This window comes from Narcine bancroftii, chromosome 4 (genome assembly GCF_036971445.1).
Source record: "Narcine bancroftii isolate sNarBan1 chromosome 4, sNarBan1.hap1, whole genome shotgun sequence".
NCBI classification, from domain to species: domain Eukaryota; kingdom Metazoa; phylum Chordata; class Chondrichthyes; order Torpediniformes; family Narcinidae; genus Narcine; species Narcine bancroftii.
In genome coordinates this window covers 105,529,056-105,548,611 of record NC_091472.1, presented here as the reverse complement: position 1 = coordinate 105,548,611, position 19,556 = coordinate 105,529,056, and the positions used below count along the sequence as shown (strand labels likewise).

Here is a 19,556-nt window from a genome sequence, read left to right as displayed (position 1 = left end):
CTGTCTCCAGGATGGCAGAGGTCATTGTGGAGGGCCTGCAATAAGACTATTTGTGTGCTGGTACATGTTCCATGGGATAAAGCATCTGGGGGCTCATTGAGTTTTCCGGGCCAGTACAAGATATTGTAGTTGTAGGTGGAAAGTTCAATTCTCCACCTCAATATCTTGTTATTTTTGATTTTACTATGCTGCTGGTTGTTGAACATGAAAGCCACCACCATTGGTTTGTCAGCAAGGTAAATTGTTTGCTGGCTAGGTAGTGTCTTCATGCTGTACTGACTCAACAATAGCTTGGACCTTCTTTTTGACAGAGAAGTGTCAAATTTCAGGGCCCTGGAGGATGCGGGAAAAGAAAGCAACGGGTCTGCCTCTCTGGTTAAGTTTAGCCACCTGGCTGAAGTCAGATGCATTGCTCTCCACCTGGAACTGGATGGATTCATCCACAGCGTGCATCATGGCCTTGGCAACGTCTGCTTTGATGTGGCTGAAAGCTGCATGGGCCTCGGGTACCAGGGGAAAGGAGGAAGATTTAACAAGGGACCTACTTGGCATTGTAGGAAAAGAAACCCAGGCACCTTTTCAGGGCTTTGAGGCTGTGGGGGAGGGGGAGTTTCAAAAGCAGGCGCATGCATTCGGGGTCAGGGCCATTGAATCATTTCTCCACGATGCAGCCAAGGATGACAAGGCAGGTTCTGCGATATACATGATATATACATTTAACCTTATTGTATGTGAGGTTAAGGAGTTTGGCGATCTGGAGGAATTTTTGGAGATTGGCGACATGGTTCTGCAGGTCATGGCCACAAATGATGATGTCCAGATAAGGGAATGTGGCCTGCAGCTCATACTGGTCTACCATTTAGTCCATCTCCTGAAGGGAACCCCCAGGAAATGGTAGGGGTGGCCATCCACCTCGAAACTAGTATATTGGCGGCCCTTCGGGTGGATGGGGAGAAGATGGTATGCAAACTTTAGGTCAATGGTGGCGAAATCCCAATATTGCACAATTTGGTTTATTATATTGGATATGCGGGGAAGAGGGTGCGGGTCCAGCTGTGTGTATCTGTTAATGGTCTGACTGTAGTCAATTACCATCTTGTTTTTCTCCCTGTTGCTCACCACCACTGCTTGGGCTTTCCAAGGGATGGTGCTGGCTTCAATGATCCCTTCATTAAGTAGCCGCTGCACCTCCAACCTTATAAAGACCCTGCCCCCAGCACTGTACCTCCTACTTTTGGTGGCAACAGATTTGCAGTCGGGGGTGAGATTAGCAAACGGTGATGGAGGGGTGATCTTGAAGGTTGAGAGTCCACAGGTCATGCGCCAAGGGCCATCTTTGTGTTGCTGGCTGGAAACGGTGGGGGTAGGGGCCAGGGGAATTTTCGCTGGTGGAACATAGTGGGCAATTTAAGAACTGTTGGTTACAGTCAGTGGTGGGGGGGGGGGGGATGGTGCTGGGGCCTATTGTACTCCATCGTCGCCCTTTTAAGGTGGCATTGGAAGTCCAGTCCAGTAGCACAGCAGTGCATAGATGTGACATCATCAACAATTTAAAGTCTTTGTAGTCTGTGGACTGCATGGTTAGGGTTACCACGCAGTAGCCACGGACATCAGCCATATGGGACTTTGATGCCAAAGGCTTTATGACTCACTGTCCAAACCGCGAGGGAGTAATGCTGAGCCATGTCTGGGTGGATGAAGCTCTCCGTGCTCCCACTATCAAGCAGACAGCTCATCCCATGGCCATTTACCTGGATGTCCATCATCAATCTGGCAAGTTGGTGAGGAGTACCTTGATCCAGCGAGATGGAGGCCAGTGTCAGGTCACTCTCTGTAGCTGCATTGGAGAGTTCGTGTATTCAGTCACACTTAAAGGGTCAAGACAAAACAAATCAAGTTTATTGTCATCTGATTACACAAGTACAACCCAATGAAACAGCTTTCTCAGTTCACACCACATAGACATACACATGCAGAACAATTATTCATACATACAAATAAATAAATATGGTTTTGTGAATATGTGAGTCTCAGATGTTTAAGCTGTTCCTCAGCCTGGTGGTGCTGGCTCTGATACTCCTGTTTCTTCCCCAACGGGAGCAGCTGAAAGATGCTGTGTGCAAAGTGGAAAGGGTCCTCAATGATTTTGCACATCCTCTTCAGACAAATGATCCCATGGATGGAGGGGAGGGAGACTCCAGTGATCCTTTTGGCTGCACTTATGGTCCTATGCATTGACCTCTGCAGCAACCATACCACACTGTGATGCAGCTGGGTAGGACGCTCTCAATAGAACTCCTGTTGAAGGTTGATATGATGGTGGCCAGTAGACTTGCCCATTTCAGTATTCTCAGGAAGTGCAGTAGCTGTTGTGCCTTCCTGACAAGTGTTGAGATGTTTGTCTACGATTGGTCACTAGTTAAGTGAACTCCAAAAACCTGATGTTTTCCACTCTCTCCAATACAGAGTTGTTAAAATGTAGTGGAGGGTGGTTGTTCCTGGTCCTCCTGAAGTCCATGATCATCTCCTTCAATTTGTCCATGTTAAGACTTACGTTCTTACTCTCGCACCATATCATGAGACTTTCCACCTCTTCTCTGTAGTGCGACTCATTGTTATGGCTGATGAGGCCAACTACTGTCTGCAAACATGCTGACACAATTGGACATGGGTCAGTGAGAGTTTGGATTTCACTGCCACAGGGTGTGGGTGAAAGTGCGGAGCACAGATGCAATTCATGAGGAGGATGGATATGTGAGCATAGGAGAAGAGAAAAGGAAATGACACTGACCCATTTAGATAAGGAGGGTCAGAGGAAGATCATCAGATGCTGGTACAGACAGAATGATGATCCAAGGTAATCCTAATTCCAAGCACTCCACGGCAGGGAGATAACACTCTGTGGCAGGTGGTGGGGGAAAGACACACTCCATGGGGGAGGAGAGGGAGGAGACATATTCTGTGGCAAGGGGGGCAGTGAAGAGGAGGATACACACTGTGAAGTGAGGATAGGATGCTCTGTGCTGGGAGGAAGGGACTGTGTCGTGAGGGGAGGGGCTCTGTTTTCAGGAGCCAGTGGAGGGAGATTTGGCATGTCTTTGAATAATCTATCAAACTTCTAAAGCTGCACTGTGGAAGTACGTTGACTGATTGCATCACAGCCTGATTTGGTATTTCAAGTGCCCAGGAATTCAGAAGGTAGCAAACATAGTTCCAGCCTCCCATCCATTGAAGACGTCTTTGTGAGGCTCTGTCTCATGTAGGTGGCCAACATCATAAAGATTTTCCAGAATTTTCCATTTTAAATGTAATTGGGTGGTCCTATTATAATAAAAGCAAACCAATCCAATGAGTTAGTAGTTGATGAGATTGTTGTAAAGTGCAGATGATGAACATGAAACAAAAGGTAGAAGAAAACCCCACCCCAATGTCATAGGAGGCATGTGCAAAGCCAAAAAGTGCAAAGATCTTGCCACAAATAAAAGTCACAGCATGTACGGTGTTAAAATTCAGAAAAGCACAGTGCACCAGGATCAACCGAATGGAAAAAAGGAAAGGGAATGGCCAACTCTTGGGCAAGTAATAGGAAAAGTTGGAGACACAGAGACTGCAGATGCTGGAATCTGGAGATAAAACCAATCAGGTGGAGGGACACTACGGGATGAGCAGCATCAGTGGGAGGAAAGGAAGGGTCAACATTTCAGATCGGAATCTGGGGTCTTGATGAAGGCGCTCCAGCCTGAAATGTCAACCGTTCTTTTTTCTCCCAATGACACTGCTCAATCCACTGAGTGTTTAGAATGGCAAAAGTTTGTTCAGCCTTGTCAAGTGGGGGGAATTATCAAGGACTGTTTTGGATCATTCAAGGGCAGGTCATGAAGGAATATCCTGGATCGGTTTTCACTCCTAAAGACAATGCCCCACTATCAGTATTGAGAAATGTTGTTAATAATAAAACTGTCGATATTAATAAATTATTGATGAATTTATTGTTTTAGATTGAATTTGAGAACTTGATAACAAAGGAAGCAGCTAGGTAGTTGAACCTCACTTACAGGTCTTCACAGAGGTGTGCTACACCTGCCTTTATTTTTTAATAGCAATCTCAGATACATCCTTTATCTTGCAAGGTGGCGTGTAAGCAGCACAGTGGTCTCATAGCACAAGATATCCAGGTTCAATTATGATCTCTAATGCTCTCTGTTAGGAGTTTGCCTGCTCTTCAACTGTGTGGGTTTCCACCGGGTGCTCTGTTTTTTTTTACACTTGCCTGCAGATTGATAGGTTAACTCATTGCTGTAAATTGCCCTAAGTGTGTGGGTGAGTGGGAGAAACGGCGAGAACGGGAATGGGGGAAGAATAAAAAGATGGCATTAATGAGAGATATGTACTTGAATGCTGGTGTGCACTCATTGGACTGCTGGGCTGCTCTTTTGCTGTATCTTTCTCTGACATCCCTACCCTAGTAACATGAAAACGTAAGCATACAAAATAGGAGCAGGCCCCGTTGAGCCTGTTCCATCATTCAATATGATCATAGCCGATCTGGCCATAGACTCAGCTCCACTTATCTGCCAATTCCCCACAACCCTTAATTCCCCTATTCCTCAAACATTTCTCTCTGTGTCTTAAATACATTTAATGAGGCACCCTCTACTGCTTCCTTGGGCAGAGAATTCCATAAATTCGCCATTCTCCCGGAGAAGTAGTTCCTCCTCATCTCTGTCTTAAATCTACTCTTCCAAATCTTGAAGCTCTGTACTCTAGTTCCAGTCTCACCTGCCCATGGAAACAACCTCCCTGAATAGATCTTGTCTATTCTTTTCATAATTTTATGTCTCTATAAGATTCCCCCTCCACTCATCCTTCTAAACTCCAGTGAGTATAGTCCCAGGCTACTCAATCATTAGCTAACCCCTTTGTCATTAGGAACATCAAGTTGATGATGATGAAGAATTATGATGAAATTAACTTAAACAAAGGGAGATACAAAAGGAATCTGTTCAAAGATGTGTCTGACAAATTTGACTGTAATTACTGTAATTGTATAGATAGATAGAAAGCCAGACAGAGAGATATAAAGTGCCAAGAAGCTTCCCTTTAAGATGGAAACCTTTAGAAATTGTGAGCTTACACCTTGACCTGAATTTGAACAGGTTAGAAACCCATACACAGAAAGCTGTTACAGGTAACTGTGAAAAGCAGGTGCTTGAATTATGAAATCTAGATGGCAGAATGGTGCCCCTGAGATAGATTTGCAACTCCAGGGACTTGCGTACCAACCTGACCTTGTGAGCTGACAGCACAGAGTCAAGTGTTCTAGTTCCCTCCCACAGCCCAAATTCATTGGTTATTTAGCTGTTGTAAATTACCTCTTTTGATGACAAAAGAGTTAAAGGGTGTTGGATGGCACTGTGCAAGGGATTGGAAAATGAGCAGGGAAATGGGATTGATGATCTACCTTCTTAGGGCCTGGCAAGAACTCAATGGGCCAAATAGCCTTCTGTTTTATAATAAATATAACATATAGCAAGATGTAACATGCGGGAGATACTCAAAAGGTCAGGCAATATTGATGGAGAAAGAATTTGAGGTCCACAACTTTCATCAGTGGAACTATTAACATTGTTTCTTTTTCCACTGATACTGCATGACCAGGCGAGTGTTTCCATTATTTTCTGATTGGTTCCAGTGTGTTTGAACCCCCAGCCCTTCCTTATTTTGTTTTATTAAGTGTCAATGTATAGTTCCCAAAATCTTCCAGATGATCCCAAGATGTGCGTGACCCTTTGGAATCACTGCTCAATACATTAGCATGAATACTGATGGGGATTGATTTGATGCTGAAAGATCCAGTCTTGAGCAGGGTGAGAAGGCCAGCAGGGATTGGAAGTCCGCGGGTTCTTCTGGCAGTGTGTTTGGCTTCTGATTCCAGCATCTGCAGTTCCCTTTGTGCCTCCTGGGAGAGAAAGGGATGAGGATACTCTAGACCAATTCATAGAGGTCATGTTGTTCAGCTTCTTTCAGAGATCTAACCATTGAGAGTGAAGGAGTAGGAAGTGACGTTGAAGACGGTATCATTATGATAATCACTCTTATCTGGACTGGCTGAAACCTCACATTATAGACAGCTCCAGTTAAAAAAAAGGGGCAAATTTACCTTTTATGGTGACAACCTATATTACTGATCCCACGGTACCTTTATGTAGAGCTGAGTCGAGATCCGGCTTCCCAAGCTGAAGGAGGCAGGGTGAGTGGTGCAGTAGCGCTGCCCACCTCTGTGACCTCAAACATACATGCTGAGAAGGGAAAGTGGCCTATACTCGAAAATGGCAACTGAAGAGCTATAATGGAGATCTGAGAAAGCAGTCTTAGGACTCCGGTCAGTCTCCTGTGCAACGTAATAGCCTCTTTTAATCATATGGGATTTTTAAAAATTCACACTCCTGGGACGCATGCTGACGGTGTTATCACGACATCATCAGCCCTCCCCTTTGGAACCTCATTCAACAGCAATCCTTTTACAGAGGAGGTGGAGCAACTTCACTCCACCTCTGAGTCTATCCCCTCCCTCCCCCCCCCCCCCCCCCCGCCCCAGGCGGACGGAAGATGGAGCGTGATCAACCAGTCAATCCGCCTTCGGATTTTTTATGGAGGCGTGAAGTGATTTAAAGGCAGAATATCTGTCTTTGCAATTGCTTTTTTTTTCAACTTTAAAAGCACCTAATGATCCTCTGATCCGTCATTGGTGCACAGCAAGACTCCACCACTGTCTGACCTTTCTGATTGAGTCATAGATTCAATGAGTTTTACAGCCCAATTTGCTGAAGCTGCCTTCCCAAGCTTATCTCGTTTTCCTGTGATCAGCCCAGATCCGTCAAAAACACTTTTGTCCATGAACCTGTTTTTTAAAAATTTTAATTGCCCCCACCCCTACTGCCTGCTCTGGCAGCTTGATCCATCGACCCATCTCCCTCTGGGTGGTAAAAGGTGTCCATGTAGCTCCCTTTTAAATCTTTCTCCTCTCATCTGAAACCTACACTGGGGAAAAGGCTGCAACCCTTCTGTGCTCCTGGTGACTGTATAAGCCTCTATCGGGTCTCCTCTCAGTCTCCAATGCGCCAGGGAGAAAATTCCCAGCCTCTCCAGCTTCTCCTTGAGTTATGACTGGTGCATTACCTCTAAAACAATTCTCTCAACTCTTCAAGAGACTTGTGTCTAAAGCCTACATAAACACTTTTATTTCTTGTGCCCTTACATTCACATATTGAGAAGATGGATAGATGCCATGTATAACCCAACTTAAGACCAACCAATATTATGTGAATTCCTGAGCAACTGAGACAAGTCTTGTCAGGGAAGGCAGTCTGTCAGGAATGAGTTGAGGAGGATGCACTTACTCTTCTGCGTGGGGATCAAATGATCTTCATAGGTGAAAGAAAATGCAGAATTAAGAACGGAAAGGTTTCTAACATCGTCAAGACCACTGCAGGATCTGACCTCTTATTGATTGAAGACATCAATGTGAGGTGTTGCCTTAGGAAGGCAGCCAACGTCGTAAAGGACCCCCATCACTCTGGTCACAACCTCCTCTCACTGCTACTTTTGGGCAGAAGCTACATAAGCTTGAAGACCAGCACCTCCAGGTTCAAGAACAGTTTATTTTCAGTGACTATTACGCTCTTGACCACCCAGCCCCCACCCCCATTACATTCATCATAAACTACTCTGACACCACAAGGACTGTCTGAAACTTTGTAACATCACTTTCTCGCCCGTGAGGGTAGCTGTGAATATTTATTATCTGTTTGTCTTTTGTATTTGTTATCTATTTTTGATTTAGTTTAATGTATACTATTGTGGTGGTTTATTAAACGAAGTACCTGTTCAGCAACAAGAATTCCAGTTCATATGTTTGCTGTACGACGTGTACAAGAAACTCACCATCATTATCAATGATGTGTTAATTAGAACATTCCTGGTGGAGAAGTGTGGGGCAGAGCTCCAGCCACAATAGAAAGGGGAAAGCAAAAAAAATTTCCTTGGTTTAGGTGTAATATCACAACAAGTTAAGCCTTGGATTCCTCATGCACAAACTCACTACCACTCCTCATCTGGACGTGCATGACCTCAATGTAGAGGACCTATCCTGTTGACTTCAGTTCAGCCAGACTCCAGACGACAAACCTTCAAATGAGACCCCCCAGCTCCTCATACTCCCCTGAAAGCCTTTGACAGCCATGAAAATTTGCCGATTGCCAAAGATCTTTTTTTAAATAAAGTGTCACTGACTTTCAGAACATAGAACCATTGAACAATATAACACAGAAAACAGGTCCTTCAGCCCTTCTAGTCCATACCAAACTATGATTCTACTTAGTCCCACTGAGCTGCACCCTGACCATAGCCCTCCCATCCATGTCCCTGTCCAAATTATTAAATGTTAAAATTGAGCCCACATTCACCACCTCAAGTGGCAGGTTGTTCCACACTCCCACTGCTCTGTGTGAAGTAGTTCCCCCATTAACCATATAACCATATAACCGTTTACAGCATGGAAACAGGCCATGTCGGCCCTTCAAGTCCGTACCGGTTCACTTGAACAACTCCACTGTTTCCTCTAAATTTTTCCCATTTCACCCTTAATCCATTGTGAGAAGTGCCTTCGCGTTCACAAAATATGCTCGAGACAAAAGTTGAGAACAAAGAACATTTATTTATATTTACAACATTGCAAGGTTGGGTACTCTCCCCTTACCTCGGGAAAGTACTCCGAGGGCGGGAAGCCTCTTTGTTTTTATACAATTTTTACTTCACCTCCCCTTACATTTGTCTTATGTTTGTCCTTCTTGGATTGGTTTGGCACTTTTCCCTATTCGTCTGACTCTTGACTGACTCCAACTTTCTCTTATCCCGTGCTCACACCTCCTTTCCCCACCCCCTATTAAACAAGCTCTTTGTGTGTACGTGCATATTTCTATGTCTGCTTAAATTCCTCTGTTATCTTGTTTACTTTGTTCTGCTTTTTCATGCGCCATTTTACACAAAGAACATTTTAGCTTTTTCCTTGCTTTTTTTCTTTCTACCTTCTATAACTGTTTCAGAACTCCTACCATTAAAATAATAACTGTTTCTAAACTCCTACAATATGTCCTATGGTTTGTATCTCACCCACCATCAATGGAAAAAGCCCACCAACATTTACCCTGTCTAGACCCCTTATAATTTTAAATAGCTCTATCAAATCTCCCTTCATTCTTCTACGCTGCAGGGATTAAAGTCCAAATTTGTTCACCCTTCCCTGTAACTCAATTCTTGAAGTCCAGGCAACATCCAAGTACCGTAAATATTTGTGTCTGGTGGGGATGTGGCAAAATGGCATAGAAAGAAGATATGTAGTTCCGCAAAAGTGGTTAAAAATAGTTTTTATAGACTTTTGAACAGTGGAGATTCAAAATGACTACAAATGTGAAGAAATCCAAGGCAGAGTTACAAAAGAAATTACCTTATAAAAGCGTTGAAGAATTGAGGCCTACCTATCAAGCTGAAGCCACGGAGTTGTCAACAGGAGCTCCCAAGCCTCAACATATTCCAGGCCAGCTGAGTATAACTCTGGTGCCAATCTTGCAATCGGTTCCGGTTCCGTTTTGGGTTCCGCCGGCTCTGACTCGCACTCCCGTGATGTTGGTCGGCCAAGCGGGGACAGTCGCGCGAGCCCACTGTATTGCCTAGTGGTCTAGGGGCGCGCAGTGCAGAATCGGAAGACACGCCTGTGTGGTTGGCGACACTCCTGGGCATGCGCGTATTCAGGAACTTCTAGATAAAGTGTGGGCTGTGGGGGAACCTGGGCGGCAGCGGGCAGACGAGGTCAGCGTGCTGTTGATGGGGGTGCAGACCCGCAGCCGCACTGGACGAGTGACAAGTGCGACGGAAGAAGAGGAAAGCCCTGCTGTGTTGGAATTAAGGCAGGAAGAGTCTATGGAGGCTGGAATTAAGGAAGGTAGGCCTCAAGAGGGAGTAATGGAACCTGGACTAGATTCTGTATTTATGATTTTGGAAGGGATTGCACACCAGATGGAAAATATGTCAGTACAGATGTATACAGTTAAATCAGGGATTTATGGAAATGAAAATTAAAATGAATAATATCTGTGAAGAAATGACTTCTGAGAAGAAGGATATGAATGTGGATAAAAATGATGTTAATAGATGTATAAAGGCAATGGATACTGTACAGGATAACTTTAAAAAATTGAAGAAGCCTTTTATGAATATAAAGATCCAGTGGAACGAAACAGAAAATATGGAAAAAGTGGAGGACCCTTTTGTGGATTGGGGGATTCAGAAGAAGGAATTGTTGAAGAAGATTGATTCATTAGAAAATCAAGGTCGAAGAAATAATGTAAAAATAGTAGGTCTTCCAGAAGATATTGAAGGCTCGGATCCAGTAAAATTTTTAAGAAGTGGATTCCCAATGTGTTGGGTAGTGATTTTTTTCCAGATGGTTTGGAACTAGATTGGGCACATAGGGTGTTGAGGAAAAAACCCGTTCCGGGCCAACCACCACGTGCAGTTTTGATTTGTTGTTTGAGATATCAGGATAGAGAAATGATATTATGGATTGGGTTCAGAAGGCTCGACAAAATCAGACTCCAATGTTGGTTTTGACTGGATTGGAGTTGGATAGGTTTCAAATTGCATTTGTTCATTTGGTGTTATCTATGGCATGAAAATGTGTAGCAATTACTTGGAAAGATAATGTAGATATTAATATAGTACATTGGCATAATGAATTGAGATCTTGTATTTATATGGAAAAAAATAACATAATTTACATGATAATTATTCATTTTTGTTAAAATGTGGTTGTCTTATTTGGAATATATTGGTTTGGAAATATCTTAAAATATTGTATATATTTTATATTTTTCTTGGCTCCCCTTAAGGGAGCTGGCTGAGGGGGAGGGAGGGAGGGGAGTTTATTATATTATATAAAAATCTTTTTTGTTGTTGTTATTGATTTTATGTTGTTTTAAAAGTTTTTAAATAAAGTTTAAAAAAATATTTGTGTCTAATGCGTTTTTTGTATAATGCGACCCATCTCCTATTTTTGAGGGAAAATAGGGGGAAAATTTTTACCCCTGTGTATAATACATCCCCCCCCACCCACCTGACTCGTGCTGCCGTCTCTCCAGCCGCTCATCCAGCCGCTCGAATCGCACTGCCGACTACCGCTCACCCGGCCACCCAAGTTGCACTGATGACTACCACTAACCCGCCCAAGTCATGCTGCCGACTACCACTCGCCTGCCTGGCTGCCTGAGTCACAATGCGAGTTGCAGAAATTTTTTTTTTAAATTTAACTCTCGTGTATAATGCGAACCCCCCCCCCCTATTTTTGAAGGGAAAAAGGGTAAAAAAAAATTTCGCATTATACTCAAATATTTACCGTAAATCTTCTCTTCACTCTTTCAATCTTATTGATATTTTCCCTATAGTCAGGTGACCAAAACTGCATACAATCCTCCAAATATGGCCTCACCATTGACTTATACGACTTTACCGTAACATCCCAACTCTGATACGCAGTACTTTGATTTACAAAGGTCAATATACCAAAAGCTCTCTTTAAAATCCTTTCCACCTGTGATGCTTTTTACAAGGAATTATGTATCTGTATTTCCAGATCCCTCTGTTCGACCACACTCCTCAGTGTCCTACCAGTTACTGTGTATGTCTTTTCTTGGTTTGTCCTTTCAAAATGCAACACCTCACACTTGTCTCCAATAAATCCTGTCTATCATTTTTCAGCCCATTTTTCCAGATCCTTCTGCAAGCTCTGAAAACATTTCTCATTGTCCACAACACCTCCAATCTTAGTTTCATCTGCAAACGCTGATCCAATTAACCACATTATCATCCAGATCAGTGATATAGATAACAAACAACAATGGTCCTAACACCATGACTAGCATAGCACTAGTCACAGGCCTCCAATCTACTAAAAAATTAAATATAAAACAAAGAATTTTGAAAAGAAAATGGGTTAAATAAAATACTGTATATATTTGTGTAATCATAGAAACTTTTGGACCAATTTTTTGGGTCAACTTGGGGGGGGGGGGGTGGTGGTCAACTTTTAGTTGAGGCATAATTTTGACCGCTCTTGTTTACCTGTGTTGTTCAAGGCATCAGGGGCTCAAATGGCCGAAACCGGGTGGTGAGTTCATGTTCAGTGCGTCAAAAGCTCAGATGAGTGGCTGGGGCCTAGGAGAGAGTCTGTGGCTGGGCGGGAGGCAGGGCAAGGGCCCGTGATTGGGGCATCGTGAGCTTTGGTGGCCAGGCACCCAAGGTGAAGATCTACGGTCAGTGCAACTGGAACTTCAGTGAGTGGGCAGCTGAGGCGAGGATCCACGGTTGGGGCATCTGGAACTCCAGTGAGTGGGCAGCAGGGGGGCAAGGATCCGTGGTTGGGGTGTCTGGAACTCTGGTGGACGGGCGGCCAGGGCGAAGATCTGTAGCCGGGGTGTCTGGAACTCTAGTGGGTGGGCGGCCAGAGCGAGGATCCATGGCCGGAGTGTCTGGAGCTCCAGTGGGTGGGTGGCCAGGGCGAGAATCCAATGCCGGGGGCTTGGATAGATGGACAGTCACGCCCAAAAAAAGGGGTCAACTTTTACACAGGTCGTATGAAAACACATGATTTTTTGGTTCAAAACGGGGGGAGGGTGTTCGACTATTACATAGTATCAACGATTACACAAGTATATAGATATTAAAATATCTAAGTGCACTTAAAAATAATTTAAATCATGGAACAGAATCTTTTTCTCAAGAGAGTGTGGTCTTCTTCTGATACCTCCTGGGGATCTCAGACCTTGATGAACTCCTCGGTGACTGACCATTGAAGTCTCCCACTCCCTAAGAACATCAGCCAATGCACTGAAGGATGCATCATATCTCCGACAAATGCTCTCCTCCCATTGGGGAGAAGGCTCAAGAGTATGAAAGCGTGCCCCAAAAGGCTTAAAGACAGTTACTCCCCAGAAGCTATCAGGCTCCTGAATGAACCCCACAACAGTGCTCTCACACCGCCTTGCTTGGTGCTCATTGATCTTTCTTTTCATCATATTCTCATTAACTCTAAATTATCCTCTTTACAGAGCTGCATGAAGCCTAGGATACCTGCAGACTACTTACAGAAGAACCTTTCTCACTGAACTTAGTGTTGTGTGATGAATAAAAGTAAACTAAGCTAATTGCAATTCTGTGACAAAGTGCATTTTTAATCCATTTAGATGTTAATGTTTTTTTTAAAATCTGCAATAATAATGTACACCTGCAAGAATGAGTCTCTGCAATTGAAATTGTTCATTCCGGAGGGTTTGAGTGACAGTGTGGAAGAACAAGTTGATGAGGAAGCTATTTGCATAGATAAGAGACCAGTGGAAAAATAGTGCAGCAACTTTGTGCCATCACTGGAAGACAGAGGGCAAGCTCCTTCGCACAAAGAAGTATGCTGGGCAAAGTATGTCCCCAGCAGCAGTCTAACAGAGGACTCTCTGATCTGCAGACTGTTCCCAGGGAAGTACGCAGAGACAGACATTCAGAGCTGCTGGAAGATTGGTGAAAGATGCCCTTTCATCTGCCCAAATATTGTTGGTTTTCTAGCACAGTGAGATGTCAGTGAGGGAATGCACATTCTTGGCTGCAGGAGTACATGCTAAGAGACACACTGATGCTTGGCGCAGCCACACAAGAACTCTGTGGGGAAGGACAACAGTTTAAAATTCTTCTGCTACCAGGCATTGAGGCGTTGAGATGTGCAGGAAGCCCCTCAAAGAACTGAAGGAGGAGTCTAATCCCCAGGGATCACGACTCTGCCCTTTCTGGGTGCTCACTGACCTTATTGTAATCCAATATTCTGTAAATTGTACTCTTAAACAGCTGTATGAATGTTAGAGATAACCTGTCAGTCTGCTCACAGAAGATCCCTTCTCACTGTACTAGGTACGTATGTGACAAATAAACTTGAACACAATGTAGTATGATTGGCTCATTTACTTAAAATGAGCCAATGGTAAGATGTGCACTGATGGGTGGCCGGAGTCCAATCTTGATCAGCAGGTGATGCAACCTCCAATTAAGTTTCAGACAGGGAGGTCATGTAACCATACGCAATCCACAATGTTCCAGACAGACAGACAATCCACATACAACAGATCCAAATGGTGAAAGATTGCAGTGCATTGAGTTACAGAAGAATCAGTCTCTCTGTCCATGTTTCACAAAAGACTAATAATACATGGGTATGGCTAGAGTATAAATGTCAAGCTTTATTGGGAGAGGAATTGGAAATAAAGATAAATGGCTAGTTAAGTTGGGAAATGTTGAGACCACATCTTTAACACTGTGTGCAGCGTTAAAGTCCTCATTTAATGTGATGGAAACTTTTCAGAGAAGATAGATTGGACTAATACCCAGGACATGGAAGTTGTTTTATATGCAAGGTTGGACAAGATAGAACTTGCACCTGCTGGTGCTCTGAAGGGGTCAGAAGGAAGTTAACTGATGCATATACATTCATTGGAATGACTTTATCACCAACATCGAAGTACTCGAGCTGGCAGAGTCCGCAAGCATCGAATCCATGCTGCTGAAGAACTAACTGCGCTGGGTGGGTCACGTCTCCAGAATGGAGGACCATCGCCTTCCCAAGATTGTGTTCTATGGCGAGCTCTCCACTGGCCACCGAGACAGAGGTGCACTAAAGAGGTAAAAGGACTGCTTAAAGAAATCTCTTGGTGCCTGCCACATTGACCACGGCCAGTGGGCTGATCTCACCTCCAACTGTGCATCTTGGCGCCTCACAGTTCAGCGGGCTGCAACCTCCTTTGAAGAAGACCGCGGAGCCCACCTCACTGACAAAAGACAAAGGAGGAAAAACCCAACACCCAACCCCAACCCACCAATTTTCCCTTGCAACCGCTGCAACCGTGCCTGCCTGTCACGCATCGGACTTGTCAGTCACCAACGAGCCTGCAGCAGGCGTGGACATACCCCTCCATAAATCTTCATCCACGAAGCCAAGCCAAAGAAAGAAAGAATACTCTTCTGAGCGATGTTGACAGACGGGTGTGGAGGGGATGGTTTTTTTCCCTGTGGGAGATTCTAGAACCAGGTTCACTATTTAAAAATAAGGAGCTGCTCATTCAAGCTTTTTTTTAAGAAGAGTGAAGAGTTTTGGAGTGTTCTCTTCAGGGCTGAGGGGACATACAACCTCCCTTTGTTTTCCTAATAGCTATATCATATCCAGAAATACTTCTCAAAATCAGACACAGAGACACTGTGATTCCTCTGCTTCTCAGAATCCTGCAATTGATTATACCTTGGGTGAGAAGTGTTTTAATTATTTCTATCAAAAGTAGACCATTTCAGAGCTTCCACCTTGACACACCATTTATCAGACACCAATAGTTGCAATGGTTAGTTGATTGGCTGTTCTTTCACTTAACAGTTTCTATTCTATTAATAATTGTATTTGTAACAGATGCTCAATTTTTTTGGATGCATTGAAATAGATGGTCATCTATCATGGAGCACAGACTGCAGTAGTTGGCATTAATAACACTCAGGACAAGATGGTTTCTGGTTTCATGCCAATATCCCATTGACCCAATCGAGAGGCAGGTAAAGAACCTTTCCTCTTTTGCTGTTCCATTTAAACTTTAGTTGCTAATTTATTTTAATTAGAAGAACTCAAGTATATTAATCATAATGATACTTTGTTAAATTCTACTGAAGGGCTTGAGCTCGTGATCATAACATTTCAACAGCTGCACATGGAGTAAGCAAAAGAGAACTCAGATTCATTCAACAATAAAGAGTGATGCTCAATTTTTGATCAAGACAAATGAATATTAATCAAGACTGGTCCATAATATTTGAGTCACTCTATTATTATTCCAGTGTAATAACTAATGAATCACAACTTGTCAGTAAATGTCATATAGTAAGGTGGTATCCAGAGTGAATACGACATTCACTTAGCAGCTGTCCTGCATAGAATCGACAGAGTCTGATTTAAAAGTTTTTTTATGAGCTGCAGAAAATTGCTGAAGGGATTGAATTGAAGAGCAGGGAGGTTTTGCTGAACTGTACAGGGTACTGGCGAGGCCACACTTGCAGTGCTGTGTGCAGTTCTGGACCCCTCCCTTGCAAACTGCTTACAGACTGCACAGAATTTGAACCTCGGTCCCGATCGCTGGCACTGTAACGGCGTTGGGCTAACCACAATGCAAACAGTGTTGCACTTGATTCCAGAGATTAGGGGATTCGCTTATGAAGAGTGATTGAGTTGCCTGGGACTAGTCACTGGAGTTCAAAAGGATTTGATTGGGGGGGGGGGGGGGCTAATAGAAACAGATACAATAATGAACAGAATAAATGATTAAAACAAGGAGGATGTTTTCACTGACAGGTGAGAACAGGGGACAAAATAAATTTAAGACAGATGAGGACAACTTGCTTCTACTAGAGAGAAGTGAATCTACCCAAGGAAACAGGAGAGGCCGCCTAAATAAATTGAGTTCCATAGATTTTTGCATCATAGTGGAATTAAAGGAAATAATGGGGAACAGACAGGTAGGTGGAGCTGAGTCCATGGCCAGATCAGCCATGATCTTGTTGAATGGTGGAGCAGGATCAAAGGGCCAGATGGTCAAATCCTACTCCTATCTCTGATGTTTTGAATGGAGCTCATGACCAAAATTAAATCAGCACTTCCTGATAAAAGATTTCTCTTGCAAAATACAGTGGAATAATTAAGGAAAATTATTAATATGAATGCAGGATTTAATCATCTGCTTGATAGACACCCGATCCATACCCATTCACTCATTCCACTCCCCACACGCAATAGCAGTAGTTTGTATTGTCTACAGGATGTACTGCAGCAACTCACCAAGATTCCTGGGACAGCACCTTCCAAACCCACAACCTCGACCAGCAGAACGGATAAGGAAGGCAAAACCATCGGTGCACCCCCACCTGGGAGTTGCCGTCCAAGCCAAACATTATCCTGACTTGGAAATATATCGGTGATCCTTCACCGTCACTGAGTCAAAACCCTGGAGCTCCCTTCCAAACAGCAGTGTGTGTGTGTGCGTGTGTGTGTGTGTGTGTGTGTGTGTGTGTGTGTGTGTGTGTGTGTGTGTGTGTGTGTGTGTGTGCATCTATACCTCGGGAGTGCATCGGTTCAGAAGGCAGCTCCCCACCATCTTCTAAGAGGCAATAAGGGATGGGCAATTAAATGCTGGCTCACCCTGCATCACCTGAATGATTTTTTTAAAATTGCAGTTGCTTGCCCAATGTGATTCTGATTGGGAAAGGTGGCATCCTTGTTTTCTGGCTTTTCACACTTTTCTACTTTGTGTAGTTTTTTTTTGTTCACTGCACAATGAAATCATTAAGTGTGCCTGAGAAACTCAGCAGGTCACGCAGCTTTCATGGGAAGTAAAGGGGAACCAACATTTTGGTCCTGGGATTTCACCTTGAAGAAGGTCCCAGGCCTGAAATATTGGTTCCCCTTTACCTCCCATGGAGCCTGCATGACCTGCTGAGTTTCCCCATCATGTCTCTGTTTTGCACTCAATGCCAGTGTCTGCTGACTTTCCTGTTTAACTCAATTAGTTGAGCGTTTCAGCTAAATGTAGGGGTCATGGTTTAAGACTGATCAATGGTGGAGCATTAAGATTACCTCTATCTGGCGTGGGGTAACATGAGAAGCTGGGCTTCAGACTCCAGGGCTTAAGTCCAATGTTTTATAATGCCACCAACCCGCCACACAATTGCTGCACCTCCCAGCATATTCAGAGTCTGATATTTTGCACTTCACCATGAACATCAAACCCCTGGTGTCCCTTGGGAACAAACTGACAATGGAATTCAAGGCAGTTTCATCCTGCTCATAAGCTGCTTTCCCAACACTATCGGACCAATGGGCATCCAGAACTGTCGAGACTGGTGAACAGCAGCCTGTTTTCCACATTGCAAATTCCTGCAACCCATAACACGAGCACCCATATGGCATTCTGGTGATGTTGACTGAGAAGTATCCATGGGCCATGCTGCCGTGATCACTTTGCTTGAGGGTCCTCCTTCATGTTCAACTTGAGGAAGGAAACTGCAGCGGTGGGTACAATTACAATGTCTGGACAGGGACACAGATAGGAGAGGGTTGGAGTGGTATGGGCCAAACATAGGCAAATGGGACTAGTTCACATGGGCAACCTGCTCAGCATAGACAACTTGGGCTGAAGGGCTTTTTTCAGGCCTGCATCACTCTCTGAGCTATACATGACCTTACCTTAAGGATTCGCCTTTATTCTCTTGCACTATGGTAACCTATGAATACTTATTATTTACCTTCAGTATTTATCATTTATTGTTAATTTAATGTAATGCAGTTGTTTTTTTTAACAAAGTACATTCAGCTGCAGCAAGTAAGAATTTCAGTGCACATGTACATTGGACAATGTGTATGACAATAAACTCATCATTGTCCAATCTCCTTAGAGACCATGGGATTCGAACCTCGGTCCAGATAACTGGCACTGACAGCTTGGCTCTAACCGCCATGCTAACTGTGTCACCCATGTGGGTTTTTCCCAAGTGCTCCAGTTTCCTCCAACTGCCCAAAGACACAGGGACTTGTAGGTTAACTGGTTGTTGTCAAGCATACCCTCATAAGGTTGAGGGGGGTGGGGGTGGGTTAGTGGGAATGTAGGGAAAATAAAAATAGCATTGGTACAAATCGGTGCTTCATCAATGATGTAGACTTGGGAGGCAGAGGGACCTGGTTTCATTTTGCAGAACTCTAGTAGGAGTTCTTTTAAACCTAGCATGTGTCATCGATATGCTGGAATAATTGTATCTGATTCGACAGCAAGCCTTCTGGACTGTTGACTCAGAGACATGAATTCCTCCTTCATTACCATCGCATTTGCCTTCATTAAAGATCAGGAATGACTCTTTATTATTTAATGCATGTGCAGTTTGAAAGTTATGATACCAGGACTCATCTTTCTTGGAAAGGCATTGCCAAATCAATGATTGATTGGGGTCTGAAATTAGACCATTATCTTTTGTCCTCTCCTATACAGTAACCAGGTTCAGGAATAGATTATAAAACAAGGGAATATCCAGTCCCTGGAATATAACAAACCAGAATAAAAACAAACAATTATCAGTCTCTCGAGGAGTTGGTCTCCATAAAGAATTACCACAAGAGAAAGATGGAGGACTGAATCAGTATGCAGCTAAACTTTTGTGCTATCATGCCTTATGACCAACGAAGTGCTTCACTTGGCTCCCTTCCGTTGGGAACCACTTGGTCCCTGACTTGGATTGGTAGCAAGCTCCCACTGCTGAAAAAGGTGGGTGTGGACGGGATCTCAAACCGTGACGAGATAGAGTACAGATAGGAGAGAGTGTCTGGTGTTAGCAACTCTCCTGCAATATTGGCAAAACAATGGAACTAGTAATTGATTTCAGGAAAG

At 43.8% G+C, this 19,556-nt stretch overlaps 1 protein-coding gene across 2 annotated transcripts in view; it reads right to left on the bottom strand.

Annotated features, from left to right (window-relative positions):
* Positions 1-19,556, bottom strand: part of dtd1 (D-aminoacyl-tRNA deacylase 1) — a 208,729-nt gene that overhangs the window by 12,773 nt on the left and 176,400 nt on the right. Inside the window, exon 6 of one of the 2 annotated variants that reach the window (XR_011355992.1) lies at positions 1,752-1,868. The exons of the other annotated variant lie outside the window; for it this stretch is intronic. The gene's annotated coding sequence lies outside the window, so the exon portion shown is untranslated. The remainder of the gene's footprint in view (positions 1-1,751; positions 1,869-19,556) is intronic. 2 annotated transcript variants of the gene reach the window in all.